We start from the raw sequence: 25016 nt of genomic DNA, 5'->3' as shown, positions 1-25016 counted from the left end.
CCCTTTTTAATTTTTTTCCTTCAGTTAAAAAATAATACTTAGAATAATTTTCTGTATCAAAAAACAACATTATTATTCACCTACAACCTAATTAGCATTAGTTACTCATTTTGTATTACACTTGAGTTTGAATCTTGACTACATTTCATTTCCACGCCAAAATATCACTTTATTTCCATATGCATCTCGTGAATGAGATGTTCTAATTAATTGTTTTCATTCTGATTTCAAATCCATGACAGAGAAAAAAAGTTATCATTCCCTCATGTAAAAGTATGTATTTTAGTAGCTAGAATTTAAGTCCTAGGCTTTCGAAGGTACGGTTCAAGAGATACAATAATTTAGTTCAAGAATGAACGATGAAATCATGATTAAGAGCATATCACCCAGATTTTCTTAATCCTTCTCTGAAGCTCTCCATTTGCTCACAAACACCATGGAGAAACACGCCTGCAAAAACTGGCGATATTAATCGAAAACTAAGGTGAGATAACAGAACCAAGTCAGGGCAGGGACCAGAACACCAGGCAGCCACAAGCCTGCTCAGGATCCCTCACCCCAGCCACACTGAATGTGCCTTCCCACATGAACACCCCTCTTCTGCCCCCATAAGCACTTTCTACATCACTATAGACAACTGAGAGAAAAAGGCTAAAGGTGCAGTACAAGAGGAGAGTGGCTGATGAAAAAACTCTAAAACCCTGGAAACATCACACAATGAGTAGCAGGTTCCTTCATCAAAGACACATATAGACAGCTATACATTACTCCTGACTCAAATCTACAGTTCTAGAATCACATAGCCAGAGCAGGAGAAAATGCCAAAGCAACAGCTCTACAGATCTAAACTACATGAAGACACACTAAGAAAATGGGGCTAAGGCTAATTTTGGGGGTGGGGGGGTTCTATTTTGTTTTTTTTTTTTAATTCTATGTGTAATGTGAAAGGGGGAATATTCCAGAAGCTTGGGAAAATTGAGATGGGTAAACACAATTCCTTCCTGGTACCAAAAGCCAACAACTGATATATGTGTTCTCTTTTAAAGTTTAGTAAACAGAAACAACCAAAATAAAAACTATCGGATGTATAAATAATAGTAACTAAAATTATGAACAAATTTGCTAACACTTACATTGTTCTTACTATTTGCCAATCATTCTTTTAAATATTTAACATATATCCGCTCATTTAATCCTGACAATAACTCTCTGTAGTCAGTGGCATTTTTATTTCCATTTTCTACATCAGTAAAATGAAGCCCAAGTAATGTACTAGGTTAAGGTAAAGGACTTACCCTGGGGCATGCGGCTGACATGGCTGGTAAAAATGGAATTTAAACTCAGGCATGGGGCTCCATACACAGGGATAATACCACACTTCATCTTCTACATCTGAGGCTTAAACAACAGGTGAGACTCTCTAAGACAGATTCTGAAACACCTGCTGGGCACCCCCCTCCTCCTCCAGGAGCCTCTTGGGGACGGGAAGGCCACGGGAGTTTGCTCCTCTGATGGGAAATACATCATCTAGTGTCCTGCTTTGTACAATCATATTCCAATTAGGCTTTTATATTTTTCACTTAAAACATAATCTACATAACAAAGCAAAATTTCCTCTAAAAGCACTATGGAAAAGCACAATATTAAAGAAAACATTTTAAAAATAGTATTCAAAATACAACTTGAAAATGACTGTTTGGTGTTGTCAAACAGGGTCAAGCTCTACAAAACCAGCAAATGGGCCAGAAGGAGAAGATAAGCTAGGATGAACAAGATACATCACTATAAATAAGTTGGCAGAAATAAGGAAAAAATGTGAAAAATTCTAAATACTGAAGCTCAATTAAAATCCAGATTGAAGGCAGTAAAAAGAAGAATTAACAACTGACAATTAGTGACATAGAGGAAAAACATAAGAAGACCTCTGAAAATGGAGAAGGAAGTCACCGAAAGAAAAGCTACAAAAAACACAGTAGATGTGGGGGAAAGAGAATGGAAGGCAAACCTATACACGCATTCCCATTCCTTCATTCAACAAATAGTTTTTTTCCTAGGACTGCTTAAAATCTAAAACCTCCTGCCTCTAAAATCACATCCTTTTTTTTTTTTTTAAGATTGGCACCTGAGCTAACAACTATTGCCAATCTTTTTTTTTTCTGCTTTATCTCCCCAAATCCCCCCAGCACAGTTGTACATCAGAGTTGTAGGTCCTTCTAGTTGTGGCATGTGGGACTCCACCTCACTATGGTCTGACGAGCGGTGCCATGTCTGTGCCCAGGATGTGAACCGGCAAAACCCTGGGCCACCACAGTGGAGCGCGCACTTAACCACTCGGCCACGGGGCCGGCCCCAAAAATCACATCCATATTTTTATATAAAGAATTCACAAATTGAAAGAAGCTGGCCGCTTACTCTCATTTTATTTGAATTTTACAGGAAGTAAATTCCAAGTATTCTTGTAGAAGAAACTAGAACAAACTAAGCTATATTCAAAGATATTAACGGGAAACTTTTCAGTGCTGGAGGCAGGAAAGACCTAAACTTCTAGATCAAAATAAGTCACTGAAGACCAGACAAACATACAGAAATGAACCAGTATGTATATAGTCTCTTGACTTCTTTTTGAGTTTCAAGGGTAACGCAAACAATCTTTTCACTGTAGAGTCCAGATACTTGTGCTAATGCCCCCACCTCTTTCAAGACTTTTCTCAAATGTCACCTTTTCATTGTCTCTGTCCTGACCATCCTATTTAAAATTACAAGCCACCCTAACTTGATCCCCCTCTGCTCTGTTGTATGCGTCCTTAGCACTTAGCACCTACTCATGTACTATATAATTTCTTATATATTATGAATAGAATGTAAGCTCCATGAGAGAAGAGACTTTTTATGTTGCTCAGTGATAAATCCCAAGAACAGAAAACAGTGCCTGATGCATATTAGGTATCAATTAAGTGTTAGTTTTACTAAGGAGCAAAGTACCCAGGGAGGGGACAAAGGGCAGGTTACATACACAGGAAGAAATACCAGGTCTCAAGAACCTAAACTTGGAGAAGAACCAGAAATGTGGTTGTAAAGGTAGACCGGGGTCAAATAATGAAGAAGGAGCTTTTATTCTGAGAAGTCTGGAAACAGTTCTAGAGACAATAGGATTCAGATTTTGAGCTGTTCAAGGTAAAGAAGAGAGGGTATTTGAATCAAACAGGCAGAGCCTTGGAAATATCTTGGACTTGATTGGATCATTGGCTTCTCCTTCCCTGCCCCCTTTCCCACCACCCTCTCACAAATTAGTAGAATCATTTATAAAATCCTGAGACTCACCATCTTACATAGTCAACCTTGTTCCTTCCCCATGCCAACACACATATAAAGCACACACCCACACACGCACTCATGTGCCTACACACACACACCATGCACAGTCTGTTCTCGAGCCACAGTGATCCTGCTCACCATTATGCCAAAGGTGAGATACCTGGTTAAAATTCAAAGGTTCCTAGATAAAAAGTTCAATATTTTAAACATGTCAACTGTTGCCAAATAGATCTAAAATTCAGTGCAACAGTCATTGAATCTCAACAAGTTTTCTTATTTTCTTAGAACTTGTCAAGTTGATTCTAAAGTCCATCTGTGAGAAAAATTGTGTCAGAACAGCCAAGATATTTCCAAAAAGAGTAGAATAATGAGGACTAACCTTTCTTGATATCAAAACAAACAAAAAGTTGCAGTGATTAATATAGTGTAGGTTCAGGGCAGGAAGAAATCAATCAAAAAGAATAAAGTTCATGAATATTGGAACTTGAGCATTAGGATGAGTGAATCACATTTGTTGCCACTTCATTTAGCATTTTTTTAAAAAGCAGAGACAACTTAAATGTTCAATCTAAGGAGAATGGTTAAATAAATCATCATATAAGGTATATAGGGAAGAATGTGCACATTATAACTCGGAGGAAAAATAGCAAGTTGTAATATGGTATACATGCAAATGTACATACATACATATATATAAAATATACTCCCATTTTATAAAATAATAATGCTAAAAACAGCAAGAATAACAAAACCAAATGTGTTTGCATGTATGCATGGACAGTCTAAAAACACCAGACAGCAAACTAAACTGGGAACAGTGAGGTCTGGGAAGGAGGGATTTCACTTTTTATAGAGAGTTCTGTGTGATCGGAAATTTTAAACAAGGAACATATTTCATGCTTTATTTTTGTAATTAAATGTATGTTTGTGCATGTATTGTGGAATCCAATTTCAGGCTTTTTAAAAAATATGCATTATCTAATTGAAATCTCACAGCAACTTTGTGAAACAACCACACATTAGTATTCAACTTTATATATGAGAAAAGAAGTCAGAAGATGATCCATAGAATGTAATTGGAATGCTTAGGCACTGGAAAAGTGACAGCCACTTTTCTACACCAAGCAACTAGAACATTAGGTGATGCCTTTTATGTCTCAGTCAATGCTCAATGACATGAATAACAGACAGATTCGTTCTAGAGGCCAGGAATCTAGACATTTAGTTTGAGACTCTTCTTCTTCCCACACTCTGCACAGGTGAGCCCTTTGCTAGACAATACTCAACAGCCGTGTGCCACGGCCTTTTGGTCAGCAATGCTACAGCAGAATGGGCTGCTCAAGAATGGGTCCAGAATAGAATGGACTCAGCCAGCTAGAGTCACAGATTCTGAAGCAAGTATTTTGAAAAAGATTTTCTATCTTTAAAAGCATAGTTTACACAAATGAATTTATAGTTCCTCCTAATAAATATATTCTGTGACTCTTAAGTATCCATCCAAATTGAAAGTAATAAACAGCAAGAAAACTAACAAGGTAATCAGTTGGTAACCTACTTTAAATGGTGTCTGCATCAAGCCATTCAACCCAATTATATAATGCATTCGTTCATAATTATTATCAGAAAGGAAATTTTAAAGCATAATTTGAATTCAGTGATTCAAAAATTAATGAACAACACAGACTTCTGTATTAGCTCTTCAGATGTTGAATGTTTTGCCTGCATTTAATGAAAAATATCAGCCAAGATCCTCAACTGAGAAATGACAAAAAGGTGTTACTTCATTGAACAAGGTAGTTAGTATTTAAAAGACACAAAACAAATAATGATGTCAATACATCAGTGAAATCACAGACAGAAAATACTAAAGACAGGTAACTGGAATACTTAAACATTGTCTAGACCACATAATTGGAAAAACTGCATTTTTCTCTTTTGTATGAAGACGCTCTGCGGGATTTTTTACAGCCAGAGAAATCCACAGAAGTTCTACTCAGTGTCTACCTGGCTTAGCATTTCTTCTTTTCTGACTGTATCTCACGAGTGCCATTCCTAGAATTAGTGCCCCTATTGTACAATAGATCTTGTACCTTAAAGACAGACTCCAATTCCTTTGTTTCTCTCAGATAACCTCACATGATTACGTAATGTAGCCCTGCATCACAACCTTTGTTAAGACACTCAACATAATTTGCTGTTTAATCCATCACTCATGTTATGCAACTGATTGTAGACGAAAGGCCAATGAAAAAATCTGCAACTTGGTAAGAAATAGCAATGGTCCAGGGTTTTGTGAATTAGCCTGCAAGCATATTCCAAAGGATGCCCTTCCCTTAGAGTTTGAGTTGCTGTCATTCATACTCCAGTGGGAAATCCAATTCCTCAAAATCCAATTTCCCAAGTAGAAATCCAATTCTCTAAGTCTTTCCTTACTCTGTAACGATGCTTTAGGCTCCACACCGATTTAACAGGGAGGATAAAAAGAAAAACACCCGACAAAAAAATGCAAAAATAAAGCAACAGCTATCTTTTATGACTCCAGAAAGGCCTGCTTTTCAAGTGTATATAGACAAAAATACCACTCGTAATTTACTTCAGCTAGACAAGTACCAAATCAATATGAAGCAGAAAAGAAAGGCTTTTAGCTTATTAGATTGGCTCTGGAATGCTAATTAAAAATGTCCTTAATAACCTAAAAGACTTGAAAAATTTTAAATAGAAAAAAAGTTATTCATGAAGATGGTAAAAAAAACCAAACAAGTTTCAGCATTTAAAGCTTCTTAAACATTTATAAAAAGTATCATAAAAATATCACTACATTAGAATAGTGAAATAGCCAAAGGGAATTAATTTTAAGTATCGACTGCCCACTAATTGATAAGCACTATATTTATATAACGAACATATACACATAAATGCATATATATGAGCACAAGTAATACACTTACATATTATAGGCAGCAAAATATAATTTCAGCTTCAAAGAGATAATTTGACTTGATTTTTGTTTTTCTAGGTGACAGATTATAGATTTATAATCTTTAGTTTTATAAAACACTCTTTTTCCTCTAAAACTGTGGGAATTATATCACAATTGTATACAAGCCCATTTAAAGAAGGAACAAGAGAGTCAACAGAATATGTATTCTTAGACAGAATATAAGAAGAAAAAAATTAAAATTAAAACAGCTTCTGCATAGATGAAACCAACATTTTTTTTTTAAGATTATAAATCTGAATATAATCTAGTAAAGATTCATGATATCAATCAAAGTCATTTACTGAAGAGCACTGATTTGTGACAAGGGACATGCATGTTGCTGTTCAACAACACATGCTCGTTTGCTGAACTTAAAATAAAGCTTTCACAGAGATGACAAAAGGGAAGTATGATTGTTCAAAAAGTAGATCCTTCAAAATAACAGTTTCAATCAAACTATTCCAAGATACTTACAAATGTTACTAAGAAGTTAGCCTTCCTTGAGGAAGCTTCCTCAGTGCCCAGTGTAACATCTCCCCCGTAGTATTACAGATCTGCATCTGTCACTCACTATGAGTTTCTTGATGGCTGCAACATTGTTTACTACTTATTTTTACATCCCATTACACCATGTCTGGCATATAGTTTGGGGATTAGGAAAGAAGACAGTACAATGCAATTGTTCTTTGATAGGGAAAGTACTGGACAACCTTTTATGGATTCAATACTTCATTGCTCACTTATATTTATTGAATACCTACTACGCCCTGAGCATCATGTACACGCTTATATCAAAAGAACTAGGCACTAAATTACCTTTGATTGAAAAGAATGTGAAGTCACATGATTCACTTATTATTCAAAAGTGTTTAGTGCTTCACATAAATGGAAATATTTATCAAAAGTAATGATCACACTTGTTCATAAATGAGATTCATTATGACTTTGAGGGCAAGATGCCATTTGGCAGGTTCATCTCCTTTGCTGGGGAAACGAAAAGAGAGAATTTTGTTGTGAGGGCTCTTCTAGATATATTTATTCCTGGATCTCTCTCTCCTCCACTCAGTCATACTGCAACATATTGCGCACTGCTTTAACTTGGAACAAGCACCAACTTCAAAATTCAATTTGGAGAACCTTAAAAATAGACTGAACATATCATGACAAATCAAACGTTTTGAAATAACACTGTTGGCAAGGTAGCTTTTACTTAAAATTGAAAATGTTAACATTTTGCAAGAAGGTGAATTATTTTTCTTGGCAGATATGTTTTAAAGAACATTGAAATGAAATACTGAATAAGAACAAAAGTTTTTGAAGTAAAATCAGTTCTCTTACAGGAAATAAAAATATCAAAGAGAAAGGACAACAAAAGATATATTATTTCCCATCTGAAAAAACAACTCTATCTGAACAACAGCTTCCTATCAATAAAGCAACAGAAATTCTTACTCAATATCCCAAGATATAAAATTATAGAATATATTAATCTGATTCTTTCAGTCAGATTTGAAATGTCAGCTCCCAATTCAGCAACACCCAATTTTCCTCATAGGTTGGCTTTGAGGAGTTTCCAGACACCTCCACTTATACTGCTGCAAGCGAGCACATTACAGTCCCCGAAAATAGCAAGGCATTTGCTTCAGGGCAAAAAAAAAAAGAATTACCATAATGTTTGGGCTCAGAATCTGCAATATGAGTGCCTAGAGGCATTAAATCCAATTACCTATATTCAATCGATAGCCATTTCTTCAAGTACTATTCACTCGTTTACTCATTCAACCAACAAATATTTATTAAGTGCCAGGGCCCATGTACTAGTTGCTGAGCTTACAGACATATATATTAAACATGGGTCCCCAGTCTCTGCAAACTTACATCCCAGCCCAGCTTCCTTCTGTGTGTGTGTGTGTGTGTGTGTGTGTGTGTGTGTATTTAAAAGAATCTTCTAGTAGCCAATACTTGGCAAACCTAAAATTTTAGAGGCTTAAGATGATAAATATTATAGGATGTAAGGCTCTCATTCAGAAGATATCTGTTACAAGGTTTTAAACTACAGATTGTTTATTGAAATCACTTTAGAAAACTTTATGTGTGTAAGGAATATAAAAAAGGATTGAAGACCACATAGCGAAGGTAAAGTCAAACACTTATATTTTTCTGAATTTTTGTGGTATAGTATAGCCCTGAAAATCATATTTTTAAAATGACATTAAAAGGTAGAGTACTCAAACACTGCAGTGTTTCTCAGTTTCATCTGCTCAGATATATGCTTGCAGTTTCCAGCTTTCATCATAAATTGATAAGCATGTGCCTAGAAGGCACAATCCTGATTGAGTTTATGCAGTCGCCTTTGATGATTCAAAATGATTCAAAGTCATCAGTGGATATTTTCCAGTAAGCAAAGAAAGGTGGTGAAAAGTAAATTGCAGGCATTGGGCCACCTCAAAGAGAGGGAAAATGCAGTGCAAACTACCAATATAAGATAATTCTTATGACGCGCACTTGCATTTTTCATTAACTCACTTATTTCCCCAAGAAATAAGTCTTTTACTTTCAAGCACCATGATATAAATCCTTAGAAATTAGACTATGTTCTGAGGGAAAAAGATCTTGAATCAGCCTGGTGCCTGAATTTATTCTGTTCCCATAAAACTGGCCATTTAAGAAGCCTTTCCAGCTGGCCCCGTGGCCACGTGGTGAAGTTCGCACGCTCTGCTTCGGTGGCCCGGGGTTTCATCGGTTCGGATCCTGGGCTCAGACATGGCACTGCTCATCAGGCCATGCTGAAGTGGCGTCCCACATAGCACAACCAGAGGGACCTACAACTAGAATATACAACTATGTACTGGGGGGCTTGGAGGAGAAGAAAAAGAAAAAAAAAAAAAAACAGAAAAGAAGACATTTGCAATGCTGTATTTTGTACAACTCTACATTTTCATTTTAAATAAAATGGTTTTATTTTTAATTCCCTTCCACAAATTTATGCTGGGAGTTTGTGGTAAAGATTTCCTTCATCTTCTTCCCACCTCTGTGATCTTTGTTTATAATCATGAAAGACGACCGTGTTCAGGAGACATTTTTCCACTCCAATGGGTTGAGGTTGGTTGACAGCGTGATAAACTAAGTTAATATTTTTAGGTAGAATAGTCATGGCTGTATAAACACACAAATAACTAAAAGAGAAAGAAAGAAAGAAAGACAGTCATTCTGTGAGGCCACAAAAATCTCTGCCTTTGCCCTTGACGATGATCAAAATAAGAATGATTCTCCAGGCCAATACAATATTGACTGATTTGGAAAAAGTCTGCATTGCTCTTAATAGGATTTTTTCAAATTTTACCCTATGTAAATAAGTGTGATTATGAGAAGGAGAGCTAGAAGCAGGGGAATTCACATTGAAATAACTATATGGGCTAATAAGTTAGCCTGCCACAGCTCCAGGGACTATCACAGAAGACCCAGGACTCCCGGATCAGGGGCAATGAACTTTATGACTCACAGCAAAGTCAGAAGCAGAAGTGTCAGCACAGCTGTGCTGGTCTCCTGAGCCCCAAATCCCACAGGGCGATCGAATGTCTATGTGGAGCTTGCAAGTGCAGTGGGGTGTGCCACCAGAGAGACGCCCTGAGCTTAGAGAATTAGCTACTTTTACAGCAGGCAGTAAACAAGCTACTCTTCTGCCCCAAGGGAGACCAAGTATAGCTGAGGACTAAATGATACATTCCTGGGATGCACTGCCTCATTTTCAGAATCACCTGTTGCATAAAAAGTCCTGAGAAGGGGCGTAGGTAAAGGACTTACCAGGGCCTTGCCATTTTGGCAAACTGCAAGAAATGAGGGAGCACAGGTGGACCTTGGTGGACTGCCTGGAAGCAGATCTGAAAACTATTTTGTATGTACCCAAGGCTGGGAAGTCCTATGCTCATCACTAGAAATACAAAAACAGTTGTCACCTCACTCCGGTCAGAATGGCTATAATTAACAAGTCAGGAAACAATAAGTGTTGGAGAGGATGTGGAGAGAAGGGAACCCTTGTATGCTGCTGGTGGGAGTGCAAACTGGTGCAGCCACTATGGAAAGCAGTATGGAGTATCCTCAGAAAATTAAGGATAGATCTACCATATGATCCAGCTATCCCACTGCTGGGTATTTATCCAAAGAACTTGAAAACACAAAGGCATAAAGATACTTGCACCCCTATGTTCATTGCAGCATTATACACAATAGCCAAGACTTGGAAGCAACCTAGATGCCCATCAAAGGACAAATGGATAAGGAAGATGTGGTATTTATACACGATGGCATACTACTCAGCCATAAGAAATGATGAAATCTGGCCATTTGTGACAACATGGATGGACCTTGAGGGTATTATGCTGAGTGAAATTAGTCAGAGGGAGAAAGTCAAATACTGTATGATCTCACTCATAAGTAGAAGATAAAAACAACGACAAACACACACATAGCAATGGAGATTGGATTGGTGGTTACCATAGGCGAAGGTGGGGGGAGGGCAAAAGGGGTGATTAGGCTCACATGTGAGGTGATGGACTATAATTAGCTTTTGGGTGGTGAACATGATGTAATCTACACAGAATTCGAAATACACACGATGTACATCTGAAAGCTATATAATGTTATAATCCATTATTACTGCAATTAAAAAATAAAAAATAAAACAGTTGAACAAAGTACCACTTCTGCGTCTACTTTGCCTTTTGAAGAAGCTGCATGAGGATGGGGGCCTTCATTTGCTTTTCAGACTAATGTAATCTCAGGACCTAATACAGAACCTGGCCCATAATAGGGGTTTAATATCTTTTTCTTGCAGGAATAAATGAATTCTGCTGGCCACTACCACGAATAGAATGCCACATTCTATTGGGCATTTTGCTGATTAACCCTTGGATCTGAGGTCTTTTCTGCTTGAATCACCATCCTTGGCTGTAAGAAAATGGGCCTTGTGCCTGTGTGCCTGTCTCTGCTTTGATGCCCTCCTTCTCAACCCCTTGCTTTAACTCTCTTGCCTTTTATCTACCTCAGAGCTTCTATACCACCTGCCAGTATCTGCTCTCCACAGTCAAGCTTCTTTACCTTCCTATTTTACCAGTTCTGACACCTGTCTGTATTGGTTAAAAGGGCATATTTCTTGGTCAGAGTCTAGTTTCAAAATCCGGCTTAGCCAGTCATTAGCTGTGTGAGCTCAGACAGGTTTTGTAATCTCTCTTGGACTCACATTCCTTAAAATGGTAATAATAATAGAATTTATCTTATAAGAATTAAAGGAGGTAAAGAATGTTTAATCAGCGTGCAGAACAGCTGGACTCAGAAGGGTTAAATAAGGAATTAAAAAACTTTATTTTTTTAACATAGCCTTCCAAAATTAGTCTCCTCTTCCCTGGGCAACTTTTGACCAAATCCTTTAGATTTAAACCACTTTCAGAAATTAACAAGCAGTTTTTATATTATTATTATTATTATTATTATTATTATTTTGCTGAGGAAGATTCACCCTGAGCTAACATTCTCTGCCAACCTTCCTCTTTCTGTTTGAGATTCGCCCTAAGCTAACATCTGTGCCAATCTCCCTTTATGTTGTATATGGGTCACCACCACATCATGGCCACCAATGAGTGGTGTAAGTCCGCTCTGGGGAACTGAACCTGGGTCACTGACGAGTGTGCCGAACTTAACTACTAGGCCACAGGGATGGCTCCTATAGTATGTATTTTAAGCTACTAAAACATTGATCTTAACCAACTAAAATTTCAATACTTTCCCTGCTCAGGCATGACCGACAAATTCCAAAAGCCAATAGTGAGGGTGGGACTTATCATCTTTTCTGATTCTTCCCTGTGTTCTGCCCCATCTCCTTCTCTAAGCCCTGCCCCTTCTCTAAGCCCCACCTCCTCCCCTAGGCCCCACCTCCTCTTGCTAGCCTCTGTGACCAAACATCTTCTGGCTCAGTAGATCAGAGGAGAGGAGGAGGAATGTGAGGATAATATCAAGTCTTATTTAACTAAAGCTGTTGAAATCCAAATACTAATAATCTCTTTCTTTTCTGAGTTCAAGGATCACCGTCTCCCCTTGCTGGGGTTATCCCACCACCCTATTTCTTGGTAGAAAGGACAAAATCTCTCTGGCAGACCCCTCAGGATACCCACTCAACTCCCGCTGTACATTCCATATAGCTTCCCTCCTAGGATCCTCACACCCACTGGAAGTACATGGATTTGAAAACATATGCCTTCTAATTGGAAATTCACCCCAAAATAACCCAAAATCATAGCTATCAAAAATAAGGAATCTCTTACATTTTATGATAACCTTTATTAACCTGTTTGATTATTATGAAGGGAGGGGCAACTTTTTTCAAAGCATTAACCTTAGAACAAAACTACAGTGAGTAATGAAAGCAAAGCAATATAGTTAAACATTAGTATACCTATCATTGTACCTTATTAATCATTCATTTGGGAAACCTCAGAGTAATTTGAGAGTGTCAGATTCAGAAGGAGTATGTAAGAGGAGTAATGAAAGCAAGTGGAGGAGATAATTGAAGTTCATGCAACAATATAATTAGGAAATCATCACAAGTGTCAGAAGAGGGTACAAGAGATGTTTGGTATCGGCTGCTCTCTTTCCCTAGTAATTTGGTTGTCAGAGTAAGATTTACTAAAGTTAAAGTTTGTTCTACACGTGACTGCATTACCTGTGATGGCAAAATAGATATTCTAGGATATCTTTTTAGTTCTCTGTTATTCCTTTGAAAAATTTGGTCAACGTTGAAAGTTGTGCTATTTTTGGCCTTCTGCTAAAATAGTATCTGATATCTGTCTATCTGTCATCAAAGTCATGCCCCCAGTGAGAGCTGTACTTATGAAACTTATCAGATCAGTTGTCTTCTTCTTTTCCTAAATGCAATAAAACAGCTGCTTGTTATTTCTAGGACTTGATAAAACTTGATTTCTCTGAATTTCTCAAACATTATAAAGTACAGTCATGCATCGCTTAATGACAGGGATACATTCTGAGAAATGCATCCTTTGGCGATTTCATTGCTGTGCAAACAACATAGAGTGTACTTACACAAACCTAGATGGTATAGCCTACTACACACGTAGGCCATATGGTACTAATCTTATGGGATCACTGTCATATACGCAGACTGTCATTGACTGAAACGTCTTAATGTGGCACGTGACTGTATTATTAATAACATTCTTATTAGAGAACCCTGCTCACATTAGTGTTCATTTTGTAATCCAATTTGTTCCAAATGTCTCTGTTGCAAATCCTTATTCTCTCGATCATACCTTCTTTGAACTTTCTTCTATCTACTTATTCATGTTTGAATATGCAAAGACTTTCCTATTTAGGCACTTTAGTATCAAAATTACACATTTCTGGACAGAAAGTCAAGAAAGATTTTAGATTCTAGATGACAATTATGGAATACGTTGGTGAAAATACACATCTATAACACTGAAGACATAATACAGAGGAAATTAATTTATCTCTGTATCTTCTGTGGCTACCTCCTAGTCTTGCCAGGAAGAGTTTACATTTAAAAAACTAACAACATCTAACTTTTGAATGGTGCTTTGTGTATTTCAAGGCACTTTTGAATGCACTATCTCAGTAGGCAGAGTGGACTCCTACAATACCTATTCTGTCGAGTTTATTAAGAGCATAACATGTCAGCTAGTATTTTCCAAAGAAAATGACTCTAGTTTCTGAGCTCTCTTTGTTCCTCTAGTTCCTAATAAAACCTTCCATAAAGCAAACTTACACAATTCAGATTCCGAGATAAAGTAAATATCCTTAGCATTTTCATCACATAAAAGCCCCATGATATTCCAACAAACAAAGTAAATTCAAAGAGATGGTGGGTTTAATTTCCCCAGTGGCCACTATCTTCTTCACTTTAAGCTTAGTCTGATTACTATTAGGCCCTAGGTACATGGTAAGTTCTGGGCTTGTTGGTTAGAAGGAAATCTAATACTCAAATATCCTTGTGCTTTTTTTTCTTGCAATATTATACAGCTAAGAAAAATATCAGCTACCAAATCTCTGAGCCTTCATCAAATTAAAGGTTATGAAATCAATATAACACAGCAACAAATAATAGCAAAAGTTACATTCATATTACCACATTACTGACCATCTCCTAAAGGTTTCTCAAACCCTAAAACTAAACTTCAGAGTGAGAATCCAAATAACTCTGAGTTAAGAGCAGAAAACACAATTTTGTTTAGAACTCTCAAATCCACACCGCGGCAAATTTTGAGTAACATTTTTTTCTCCAGAATTTCCTCAATTTTCATGCACCATGTTACCTCACTTCTGGAAAATTATCCTTTCAAATATGTCTGACTAGATAGTTGTTCTCTCACTTGAGTTGAAAAAACACCTTGAACCCACATACTGATATTTTTTCATTCATCATAAAACTACAGCAATATTAATAGCAGAAAACATAAATATATTTGAAATCAATATTTAAAAAATAGGATGTGTGACCATACAAAACACACGCTACAATAAATATTACTACCCATCTCAGATTTTCCCATCAGTATTTATTTAAAAGACTACTTTTGCTAGGAGACAAACAGTAGTAACTATCAAATGAATAAGACAAAATGACAAAACATCCATTTAGACACAAGAAAACTCTATCCAGTGAGATGTTTCTTCTGCAAAATAAGAAGACTGTCATTTTTCTCAATTGTAGCAGTACCACACCTCAATGCAAATTCTAGAATACCAGCAGTCTGTGGTATACACCAGGGCCACCTGCTGAGCTCATGAGTTTATATTTAAGCAACTCCTATCTACCAAAAAGCCACTGGATACAATAATTTGCAATAATTTTTGCTTATTATTATTATTATATCTTCTCAATGTTCCCATTTTGCCAGGTGCACATTTTGGGTGAACTATACTCATGTTGATTATATTTACTTTATACATCAGTAAAGAATATAGATATGTGCTACGTGTATACTTCTTACTTTCTCTTATTGGCCTCCTTTTCTGTATCTTAAATATTAGTTACCTTCAAGGATCTGCCTAAGCACCTCTTCTCATCTCATTTTTCATGCACTTTTTTGGCGATATCAGCCCCTCCGTTCCTTAAATTTCCAAACGGAAGAAATGGGTGTGGATGAATGCCCAGGTCTCTTCTTGAACACTCTTCCCTCTACTTAAGAAGTTTTGGGCCAATTAGCACAAGTTACGTTGGATTATATTACAAGGAAGGGTAAGATTATTGTCATAAAAAAGTACTGAATGTCATTTAGTTGGAAAGCACCAGGGAATCGTAGTTGGAATACTTGAGATGACTATCAAAGGATGTATAGCTTTTCAAAAGGCAGAGATGGAAGAAGTTGTGTTCCATTTAGAGAGAAAATCATGACAAAAGTACATGAATGCAGAAGGGCACAAGGTAGATTCAAGGAAACTGAGCAGTACAGGTTGAATAGTTGGTAAGCTGCGCCACACTTATCTACATCTAAATCCACCTAGATACGGCTTTTCCATCTGTTCACTTCTACTTATTATGAGAATTGTACTTGAGAAAGTTTGAGAAAACTTAAAGAATAAGAAGTGGTAAATAAACACCCTTGTGATACTTGCAGTCACATTCATACTTCTTTCCTAGTGCTCTAGAGTTTCACACAAGCACCCAATGGTTGCTGTTGTGGAGAAGGGAGAAGGAACAGGGAGGGAAGAGCACACAGGGTTGAGTCAATCCTTGGTACAAAGTAGCTACTTAAAGATACGTTGAAATTTTACCAAAGTCTTTATGCAAAAAGAGAGTGAAAAGGGCAAAAAAGAAAAAAAAATTACTGAAAATCAACTGTTTAGAAACAATCCTAGGAGAAAGCATCATTCGTGAATGGTGGAACTGGAACAACAATGAGAGGAAGACAATGTAATCTTAATAATACTTGACAGTATAGAAAATACAAGCAGAATGAAGTGGAACCTTAATTCCAAATCACAATACAAAAAAATTGTTTTCCTTCATTCTCCAACCATAAAAAGAAATCTTTTTCATCTCATTATACTTTTTAACTGAAATTGACGTATTCTTTCTAGTGGCAGTAAAAAACACTTTTGGGAAGATTTCAACAGAAAAAGTCAACCAATATCATCCATTACCAGCATGTTCCCACTTGATGTCTCAAGATTCCTCTAAGTCATATAGTAAACTAAATTCAAAAATAACAAATTTATATTCTCTGGTTTACATTTGCAAACATAACTGTTAAATCTTCTGCTTCCTCTGAAACATGAACATTATTCTCTGATATACCATGGTGTTTTTTTCAGTTGACTAAAATTAAATTCTTTTTATGATAATACTTTTATCAATGATGCACAGCAATCCTGATGTCATCAGAAAATGTTTTGATTTGTTTTGTTTTGACTAGAGGTAATAAATAACGGAGGAGTCTTGAATATATGTAGATCTGCATATCTCTCTCTCTCTATATATATATATACATCTGCATCTCAGTGGTACAAAATATAATAGCATCAAGCATTACGAAATAGTTTGACTGACTGAAAGCAACACGGGGAATGACATTTCATTCCTCTCATAAATGATTTCCAATAACTAATGGTTAATTCTATAGCTTTGCTGGATAATGCAATTGATCCTAAAAAACATTTCTCATATCCATTGTCTAATGCCTCAGAAATGAGTGAAATATTTATAAATTTTTCAGGAAATGCCTGGCTTGAATTCAATATCCCCTTAGTTCCCAGGGGTCTATGGAGGGAAATTTTTATGACTTTCTCCCCTCAGTTCTCAAAGTGAGGGGAGAAAAACTTCATCAAAAATTAATTGAGGTAAAAACAGACAGAACACTGAATTTTCTGAGGCTCATTTCAGTTCTAAATCTATGGAGTCAAAACTGTCTTTCAAAAGTTTCCATCAGATCTGGAACCCTTTAAAATAGCTTCAGTCTGAGTGAGCACAGTAATTATATTATAATCAATTCATTTCCTTAGGAGACGATGCTCATATCACAACAGGTAATCCTGAAAGACAGATAACCATCAATTTCAAGACTGAGACACTAAAAAGAGATGATGACATTTCACAATTGGTCCAGACATGGTCACTGGTCTTAGATTGACTCAAATATGACTGTTAGGTTCTGAATTGTGTTCTCCCATGATGCTTACGTTAAAGTCCTAACCCCCAGTACCTCAGAGTATGACTATATATGGAGATAAGGACTTTAAATAAGTAATGAAGTTAAAATGAGGCCGTTAGGGTGGTCCCTAATTCAATCTGACTGATGTCCTTATGTGAAGAGGAAATTTAGACACACAGAGAGACACCAGGGATGAGCCCAGAGAGAGGAAACACTATGTGAGGACACAGTGAGAAGGCAGCCACCTGCAAGCCAACGAGAAATACCTCAGAAGAAACTAAAACCCACTGACACCTTGATCTTGGACTTCCAGTCTCTGCAAGTGTTGGAAAATAAATCCCACCTATTTAAGCTACCCAGTTTGTGGCATTTTGTTATGGCAGCCTGAGCAAACTGATGCAATGATTTTATTGCACGTCTTTACCGCTTACATGAAATTATATGTTTTATTTAGTCAGCATATATTCTCTACGAGAGAACAGTTGTCAGCAGCTACATCTGGAGTAATATTTCACTTACATACTGTTGCCCTGTCTTAGCTACTATTTAGCACATTTGGATCACTAGCCAGTAAAGCTCTCCTCCTCTTCTTCCTCCTCTGCCTGTATGTTTCATGTATGCCACAACATACATGGTATGTTGTGGGCACTATTCTAAATACTTTAATTCTTATGATTCTACAAGGTGGCTACGATTACTGTGCTCATTTTATCAACTGGGATACAGACTCAGAGAAGTAAGTAACTTGGCCAAAGCCGCAGATCTAGGACACAAACCCAGGCAGCACAACTGGGGAACATTCTTAACTATTTAGCTTACAGAGTTTTAAACACCACTTTGTCTTTTAGGAACTTTATCTTCCATTTTGGCTCAGTTACTCTCTTTGGCTAACCTGAATCTTTATTACAAAAGTCGTCTCCACTTTCCGCTCAAGGGTTTTTCGCTTTTCTATAACGGCAATAGCTTTTTAGCTCAGATAGATAAGCTAAATTTAAAGTTTGTCCAGTTTTGAAATGGTCATAAATAATATTTCTGTGATAAATGAGAACTTTTAAATATTAAACGGTTTGAAAATCCTTGGTAACAATACCAATTGGAAAACCAAATTTACTCTTTCCACAATTATTGATATATCATTAAAGCATTTCCTTCAAATCTAAATGAGGTATATTATAAACCTCAAGTTTTATCTCCCAGCAAGAAAAATTTAAAAGTTATATTGTTATTTAAAGTTTATAAAATGCAAATAATACCATACTCTTTCATCAATCTCTCATGAATCAATGTTGAATTTCATTATGTGTTTGAGAAATTGTTTTCTCATTTAATCCCATCAAATAGCAGTAATCCAAATACATTTTAAGGCTGCAGCACATGTAGAATTTAAACTGATCTTTTTTTTTTTTTAAATAGAATAATGGAAATAGGTACCAGTGACTTTCTTTTATAGAGAAGAAACATTGTCTCTTGTAGTTCAGAAAGATATAGTATACAGTTATCTGGGTTCAAATCTGACCCCACCACTTCGTAGCTTTGAGATCTTGGGCAAGTTATTTACCCTTTTTGTGCCTGTCTTCTCTTCCCTATGGGGACAATTATAAGGCTTACTTCATAGAGTTTTTATGCGGATTTAACAAGTTAATATTTATAAGTCACCAAAAACAGTGATTTTGTCATAGTATCTTCCATAAATTAAAAAAATAAATAAAACATGGAAATATTCCAATTTTGTGGTTAATCCAGGATGTTAGTGGTGGCAGAAAACACAAATACTAAGGAGTGTTCCCTTACTACCCCATGGGAAACTATCTCCCTATGTTTCCTTGCCTCTGTCTCATTCTCAGTGAAACAAAGAATCCAACCAACAAGGAATAGATCTGTGAACATTACTAAAGCGCAACAAAGAAAACTCTGAATCATGCTAAATCTACTGCAGGTCGCAGGTACAGATCTTTTAATACCCTTGACTATTCCAACACTATTAAGATCCAAGTCACTTTTTATTGCTCCAACTTTGCCTCTGAGTGTTTCTTCTCCAAAACATACTGAAAGTACTCTTTCATGATTTAAATGCAGAGCTCTTCATTCAAAGGAAATATGAAATTTCGTGTGAAGTAATCTAATTTTAGCACTTATTCACGTGTGCTATCTTTACACCCCCAGGTCAACAGAGAGAGTAAATAAAATAAAGATGGGATTCTCTGTGGTTTGATCTGAATAGAATACTGAGAAGAAACCCCATCTCTCTTCCAAATCTTTTCACTGAGGCAGCTTGCAAGTGAACACTTTATCAGTTCTCATGCATGACATCAGACAAGCAGTTGGCAACACAGTTTTATCACTAGATATTTTATCACGATATTTTGCCTCCATTTTATGATCTATAAAATGCATGCTGCAGGTGAAAACCTGTGCGCATGTGTGTGTGAAATTTTTAGGAATATGAATATGCATGCCATGTTTCATAACAGTTCAAAATGTATGTTTCACCTATTTTCAATCACTTGTAAGGTAAATAATTATAAAGCTAGCATTTATTTAGCACCTATTATAATCTAATCACTGTTTTGAGTATCTTAAATAGATTGACTCATTTAATCCTTTCAACATCCTTATAAGATAGGCATCACTATTATCTCTATTTTACATGCAAGGAAACTGAGGCATAGAAAAGATAAGAAATAAGCCCAGAATTACATGGCAGCAGAACCACATTTAACCAGGTATTCTGGCTCCATAGTTCTTCCCAAGCAAAAATGAGCTCATCAGATAACACTTTCCAATAATTACTACCCACATGAACAAGAGGAAGCCACGAATAAAATACCACAAATAAAATAATAATTTTACTTACTTCAATAACACCAGCAGGCCAAACAATCACAAGAACAGCTTAAGAGGCACAAAGAATAGTGCACCCAGTTCAGAACATTTCTAGGCACTCAAAGCGACTGAACATTCTGTCCAGCAGCACAGACCAGTTCATTTGTTAGCCTGACCTACTGAAAACACTGAATAAAAGCAATTGAATTCATTAAGTCTCTATTGAGCTCTAAGTGTAAGGTAGGTATAGTAGGAGAGGTACTCAACATTTATATCATTAAACTGTATATGCATTAGATATAGCTACAGTAAATAAATTATTAAACACTTCAAGCAAGTAGGAAGTATCCAGATGTTGATTTTCTCCCTGTAAGATCTATTTTTATCTTACTGTATCATTAGCAGCCAAGAAGTAAGCCAATTAGAAGCTAAGATCTTAACATGCCATTGAATTCCACTATCATTTCAGTAATTCAAACACGTATTACTTAAGTAGAAATTTCTAAACAGACTCCCCGTGGCTAATTCGTGCATCTGTATCTTTGTTTCACTGTGTGCCACTTCTTGTTTTCTTTCCGACACTGTTTTTTCTAACAACAAAAGATGAAAATTCAAAGCTCAGGCTTCTTTGGAATGGTTATGGATGATGTTGTGATACTAATGTGTCACTTGTAATCTTCATGTAAATAATTGAGCACGAGATGGCAGAAAAAGTTACAGCCATAAGAGTCATTCATGTTCCAGGGGTGAATTAATTTCTTAGTGCCACTGTAACAAATTACCACAAATTTAGTAGTTTAAGACAAATTTATTATTTTAAAGTTTTGAAAATCGGAAACTGGAAATGGGTCTCACTGGGTTAAAATCAAGGTGTTGGTAGGGCTGCATTCCTTTCTGGAGGCTCCAGGGGAAAATCCGTTTCCTTGACTTTTCCACCTGTTAAAGATTGCCTTAGTCCCTCGGCTCATGGCCCCCTTCTGTCTTCAAAGCCAGCAATGGCGAGTTGAGTCTTTCTCACTTCTCATCTCTCTGATGCTGACATCTCTGCTTTTCTCCTCCACATTTAAGGACCTCTGTGATTACCCCGGGCCCGCCCAGATAATTCAGGATACTCTGCTTAATTTTGGATCAGCTCATTAGCAATCTTAATTCTATCTAGTACTTTATTTCCCCTTTACCATGTTGCATAACATAATTAGATATCTGGGGATAGTACATGAACATCTTTTGGGAGGCCATTACTCTGCCTACCACAAGCATCATTGCTATTTAGAAATTATTCATACCCATCCTACTGCTCAAAAAGAAAGCCTGAGGGATCGTTTCTAAATATATGTGTATCATATACAGGTATAACATATATGTATAATACATATGTATAAAACAAGAACATCACAACCACAAACTTCCTGCACCCCATACTTGAGAGACCGTGCAAGCTGGAACTCAGATGACCTTCACTGGGCCTGCCCCCTCTGATTCCAGCTAACCCACTTCACTAATAATCAGCTTCCTCTGTTCTGTCCCCACTGCTTTTGCCTTGATCTGAACCCCATCCATTGTTTTGTCTGTGTGATTACTATTCACTATAACTAGTCATTCTCTTCTAACATCCTTCACACTGAGGACAGTCAATTTCTACGACGTTAATCTTATTATGTCCCCTTTGATTAAAATTGTTGCATGGTTTTCCATCACCTACAGGAACAATGAGGTCATTTGAGAAAGGCAGCTTTCTCAGTATCCAGCAGTCATATCACCTGAAACACACAAAGCTCTCTTACAACATGTACACATACGTGCACGCACACACACACGCACATATTTCTCCCACACTGAAATGTTTATTGTATCCAGAATGTGCCAGGCTGTCTCCTGCCTTTGTGCCTTTTTCTAACCCTTTGATAAAATCACTCCTTTGTGTGCCGCAAAAACTCCTTTTCATAATCCAGTTGAAATATTTCCTCATGAGGAAATTCTTTCCTGACCTTTCTAAGGTAGGGCACTTCCTTCTCTGTATTCCCTTACAGAATATGATATACTACTCTCTTAGTGAGTTTATCACATTACTCTTGAATATGTGTTCTCACATCCCTCTCTCTCTCACACACACACACACCCACCCCCTCCTCTCTTCTCTCTTCTCTCTCCTATCTCCTATCTCTTTCTCTCTGACTGGGATTTGATCCCCTCAGGAACAAGAACTATACAATCATCATACTTGAATCTATTCAACATGTTCCTGGAATTTAATGGCACTTAGTGAATATTTGATAAGTAAAAGTTATTCTTTTATTATTATTATATACCATATATTATTATATATTACATATAGTATGTTATTTTATATAGAATTTTAAATTTTATTATGCTAATTTCTTAGTATTAATATCACAGGAAAACTCACTTTTCCTCACAAGACAATAGTACTGAGGCATATTTTGAAAACATAGAAAATAAAATTCCAACACTTCATCATAATCCTAAACTAGAAGGTCACTCAGAAGAGTCAAACTCTTTGGCAGTTCGAGTTTTGAGAGCAAATTTGGAGAATGTGGGAGATAGCCTAAGCAGTGCATTATTCAAATGTCACACTCACGATATCAGCTCTAAGAAGTGGCCAGAAAAGTCACCGAGTACTTAAGTCCATTGGGTTGTTAGTGGGAGCTCCCATGCTAGAGAAGCAAGTATCTTGAGCATCTTCAGGTACCTAAGCATCATCCAGTGTGGTCTATTTTTATCAATAATTCTGTTGCCAAAGGTCTGCAGAAACTACTTCCAGGCCTGAAGTAACTCACTCCAAACCAACATAGTTAAACTTCTCAAATCATTCTGCATTCAATCAATCCTGAAAACATACAATGTCATGAATGGTCAACACACTGGGGATTTCCCTGACCCACATAAGAATAGAATAACTCATTAATGAATTAGTAATAATTTTTCTTTCATTAGAAGAAGTCATGCTGTGTTTTATTAGGTATCTACTATTTGCCAAACATGCTACTATGGGATTTACATGTATTTCATCCTTATGACAACTCACTGAGAAGCATGTTATCATCTCTATTTCACAGAGGAAGAAACTAAAATTTAGAGTGTTACCCTTTGTAAGGTCAAAAAGCTTTAGCCTTCTCCAATGACTCAGCATAAGCCCTTAAATTGTAAGCTTTTCTACTTCCTCATGAACCTAAGAAAAAGAGATTTTTGTCATGAACTTCTCTCTTGCCACAGGAAAAGAAGAGAAGGGAGAATATCCCCAATCTCAAAAACATAGGAAGATTATTGCTCTCCAAAAGAGGCCTATGTATACATATTATGATGATGAAGTAAATCAATGATAATAAGGAAATAAAATTTTCTCCGTTCCTAAAGCTATGATATTGTCTACACAGCACTTAATTGTCTGAAGGGAAACCTATCCATATCTAACTTTATGATAAATCCCTCTCTAACGTAATAGGCTAAAATACTAAAAGATGCCCAATGTTTTAAATCATCAAAAACAACACTCTCTGAATCATACTGCAGAAAACATTTCCTAGTCTTAGACTTCGGTCTACGAGACAAAAATTACCAAATAGAAATCTGTCATTTACTCTTGAAAAAGTCTCAAAGGACAACTTGATTTCTTGTTTTGTTTTGCCCTTTAAGTATCTCAGTTCCATACGGTAATCTTGGTAACAGTATACTAGTCAAAGCTGTGAGTGATCACTAACTTATTTAACGAAAAAAGATGCATTATTACTAAGTATATTTTTTGAAATTTATTTTCTTCACAATATAAGTTCCACCAGTGAAAATTACAAAATAAGCCCTTGGTTGTGAAAATTGTAAAGAAATCTTTAGTGTTTAAGTAATCAAATTGTATAGGCAGACATAAAGGTTCTTTAATAAAGATTTAGCAGACAACACAATTTTACAGGTATCACGCCTGGTATCTTATGATTTCTGGTTATTCCTCTTCTTTGTGAAGAATAATGAAGAGAGAATAAATCAATGAACAAACTAGGGAATATCTGCTAATTGGCATGCAGGGAACAGAGTTTATGAATGAAGTGGCCCATTGAGTTAGTTTTGGTTCTTTGTTACTAAAGCTCCGGCTTTATGTTGCTGCTTTATTTCCTACACGTTATCCGAAAGCCAATCCCCTTTCTCCCTTCAGTTTTCTTTTGTCAACTTAGACTGTAAATTAAATTGGGAAAATTGTCTCAGAGTAGCTACAGTTGAAAAATTCAGCAAGTTTATATAAAACATCTTTTAATCCTTTGAAACAGCATTAGTGAGGAATGCATTTAGAAAGAAAACATATTTAAAAAGTGAAAACACTCCTCAAGTCCCATATATTTAAACAGAATATACCAAACAGTAGGAGTGAGGGAAGGGCGGGTTACTGATTCAACTAACAATATTGCCACTTTCCAATACCCTACACCACGCAGAGCTATAAAAATGCATCAGGTCCTTGGCAGGGAATAGAAGAGGGAAAAAAGTGAAATAGAAACAAAAGGTAAATAGAATTTTTCAAAGCGACAGAACAGAGGGATGATAGTTATGAATTTCAAAGGACTGTTGATGGTTGTACGGCTTGCACTGGGTCAGTAATTTTTGACAGAAGACAAAGTCAACCTGGCTAAACCAAGAAACACACGTGATGTTCACTAAAAAAGGAAGATTTTAAAGAATATTTGCTTAAATTTGACACATACACACATGCA

General features: G+C 36.4%; 1 protein-coding gene across 4 annotated transcripts in view; it reads right to left on the bottom strand.

The window, feature by feature from the left end:
- KCNJ3 (potassium inwardly rectifying channel subfamily J member 3) overlaps positions 1–25016 on the bottom strand; it is a 143881-nt gene that overhangs the window by 44584 nt on the left and 74281 nt on the right. The gene's annotated exons all lie outside the window — the stretch shown is intronic.

The sequence above is a fragment of the Equus asinus genome, chromosome 4 (assembly GCF_041296235.1).
Source record: "Equus asinus isolate D_3611 breed Donkey chromosome 4, EquAss-T2T_v2, whole genome shotgun sequence".
NCBI lineage: Eukaryota > Metazoa > Chordata > Mammalia > Perissodactyla > Equidae > Equus > Equus asinus.
This window is presented reverse-complemented; position numbering and strand designations above follow the sequence as displayed.